Here is a 3,441-nt window from a genome sequence, read left to right on the forward strand (position 1 = left end):
TTTTTAATTTAAAAATATCTAAATAGGCACTGAATCTTCCACTCGCAAAATTGGGTTTTGACCCAACATAAGCTTAATAGGCATATAATCAATAACAATGCTATGAGTGGTTCTATCTACCCATAAAGCAAATGGTAGAAGTCTTGGCCACTTTTTTGGCTTACCTCTACAAGCCTTAATAAGAGCATTAACAATAGAAGGATGCCCTCTTTCACTCTTGCTATTAATCTCAGAATTATAAGCAGTAGTTAATTTCAACTTCACACCATATCTTTAAAAAAAGTTTTTAGCCTCAATTGCATCCAATTCTCCTTGATCTGCTCTCATTCTTCCAATACTTCTATATCTGCTAAAGATGTCTTTAAGGATAAATCTACAAGCCCCTTCTATAGTCTTAGTCCTCAAAGCTCTTCCTTCAACAAAGTTGAAGAGTTCTTCTCTAGCTAAGACAAGATATTTCATACCCCACAATTCTAAAGGCATGGCTACCAAGTTAATCATCCATTGAAAGTGCATGACAAATGGATAGGTAGAATGTAACTCATTCCTATATCTATTTTTAGATTACGATTGGCATTCTATATAAAAAGTCACAAATTCCTCCACATCTTTATAAAGACCTTTCTACCAATATCATTCCATGAATTTGTTGTAGGTGGTCCAAATTCCTCTATGTCCTACCCAAAGGGTATCATAAAATTCTTTAAGAATCTGATTTTTAGTCCGTATGTCATCAATCACTCTTAATGGCACTCCATCTTTCTTTTTCGGCCTCTTCCACAAAAAACTATCCTTTAGAAGATAGTTATAAGACTCATGTCTAATGTCTTTAAAGGTCTTGTCTGACCAACTTTCTTGCCTTTTCATAGTATTCAAATAAATGTCAATGTCTCTCAATTTTTTCTATAAAAATTATCTCTAAATGATCTTTTTTCATCACTTGATTTTACTTTGTCAATAGACAATACATAACTATAGTCCTCAACCTCATCGTCTTCACCAATTTCTTGTGTTTCCATTTCTTCTTCACAAATATATCTAGCTCTAGATAATATATCTGCTATAGAGTTTTTTTTGCCAAAAATGTGTACCAATACAAAATTAAGTCATTTGATGTAGGCTATCTACCTTAACATAGTAATATCAGGAGTAAAACAATTAGCAATTATATCTAATAATAGTAAGCAATCGGTTTTCAACACCACATTGATTCCAATCAAATAATTTTTGACTGCCTTCATAGACAAGAGTACTCCCAAAAGTTCTCGCTTCACTTGTGGATATTTTCTTTATCTCTTTGTAAGAATCCTTATTCCAAATCTGATAGCAAACCTTTTTTCTTCAGCATCATCTTGACCAATAGCCCAACCAATAGTAATTAGGCTTGTATCAATGGTAATAATAATTGGCCTTCTACAATCATAGTCAACTTACCTCAAGATTGGCAATGATTTTAAAATCTCCTTTAGACCTTCCATGACCATTTCTTGCTTCTATTCTCATTTGAATAAGGTTTTTTTTCTCAAGAGATTATATAATGGCTCAACTATCTAACCAAAATGAGGAATCCAAATTAGATAGAAGAAAAAAGTACCTAAAAACCTTCTTATTTTAGTGATGCTATTATATGTCTTCATTCTAGCAATAGCATCAATTTTTTTAGGATAAGATTTTTTGCCATATATCCCACACAAGTATCCAACTATTATAATCTCACCAATTCCAAATTTAGACTTGACAATTGATAATATTAAGTCTAAATCTTCAATTTTCTTTAAAATTCTTTCTACATCTTCAATGTGATCGATTACAAACATTTTGCATCCATAAACATCCTCAATAAAGTCTTTTGCTTCTTCATTGCAACCTTTGATAGGAATATCATCTACAAATGGAATGGTCTTCTCAGGTACAAAATCTCTTAAGATTTTATTCATAGCATTTTGTATATGAGCCACTGAATTTGTCGCACCTTGAAGCAAGGTGTACATCCTCCCAAGTCCTAAAGGATTTTTTTATAGTTGTCAAATTTCTACTTTCTGATGCAAGTTGAAACTGATCATAACCAGAATAAAGATCTTTAATAGAATAAATGGCATACCTTGCAAAAGCCTCAGCAACCTCATCTACAATTGGTCCTAATCCCTTATTTTTAATTTTTACTTTGTTGGCTTGCTACATGTCTTGAATGAATTTCAAAGCTCTAGACTTCTTAGGTGCCACAAACCATCGATTAGAATTTGGAACCATTGATGGCTCAAATATTCCCATTTTTAACTTTTCTTTCAATAAATTCATCAACTTAGGTAGTAAGGATTTTGGTACAGGAATTGGCTTCAAATCCCAAGGCACATGTGGAACAATAAAAATGACCATTGGTGCAATAATCTTTGGATTGATACATCCAATTTCATTTGGTGAAGAAGCAAAAGCCTTATTATGCTTGGAGATCATTTCTTGGAACCTTTTCTTTTCAGGTTTTTTTAAAAATTTACCTCCTCCAATTTTTAGTTTGGCCAATGTTTCTTCTATGAAATTGTGTCCAATCCTTGTAGTTTCTTGTAATCTAGGCTCTTTTTTTGCCTCTTTAATATGATCTTCAGAGTCTAGCGATAGTTGTATTGCCACTGGTCTCACCTTCTTTGCTACAGTCTTATACTTGGCGTTTACTATAGCATCAGTTTTTAATCCATAACTTTCAATCAACCTTGAGTTAACAATTGTCTTTAATATTTCTTCATATAAGCTTCTTGAGTGAATCTCTACCATCACATTAGTAGATGTAGTCTTCTCCCCTTGTAAAGTCTCTAAAACTTGTAAAATATCATTTGAAAATCCTTCTTCTTCAACAACTCCAAAAATAAATTCATCACTCAAAATTACACCCATTGTTTTTAATTTTCTTTCAATATTCTTAATTAATCCTTTATATTTTAAATTCAAATCTTCAACCTTCTTAAAACTTACAAATCCTTCTTTGATTAAATTCCAAATCCTACAATCATTCTTTTGTATATTGGAGCATGCAACAATAGATAATTTCTTTGCACCCGTGGCATCCCATATTTCATGTGTGGGGTCTAAAAATCCAGAAAATCATCATGCTCACAATCTATAGGAGTTTCTCTAAGTTGATCTCTATGCCTCTCATGATTTGGTCTCACTATAAGAAATTGAACTGATCTTTTTTCATCATAGCTTCGAATTCTAGCATAGTGTGAGCCATCATTTAATACCTTAGTCTCCATCCTTGTTGCAGTGATGTATGGCTATCTCAAAACAATCAAATAACTTCCTTGATTTTATATGAAGAAATTTTGTTATACTTCTACATCTCCAACCTTCACCTTGACTGCTTGACAAGCACCAAAAAGAAATCCTTTTTCATTGTTAGCAGCTCTCAATACCTATCTATGGTTAGTATCAATGGGCCATTTTTTT

This window comes from Physcomitrium patens, chromosome 8, assembly GCF_059467195.1.
Source record: "Physcomitrium patens ecotype Gransden chromosome 8, ASM5946719v1, whole genome shotgun sequence".
In the NCBI taxonomy this organism is placed as follows: Eukaryota; Viridiplantae; Streptophyta; class Bryopsida; order Funariales; family Funariaceae; genus Physcomitrium; species Physcomitrium patens.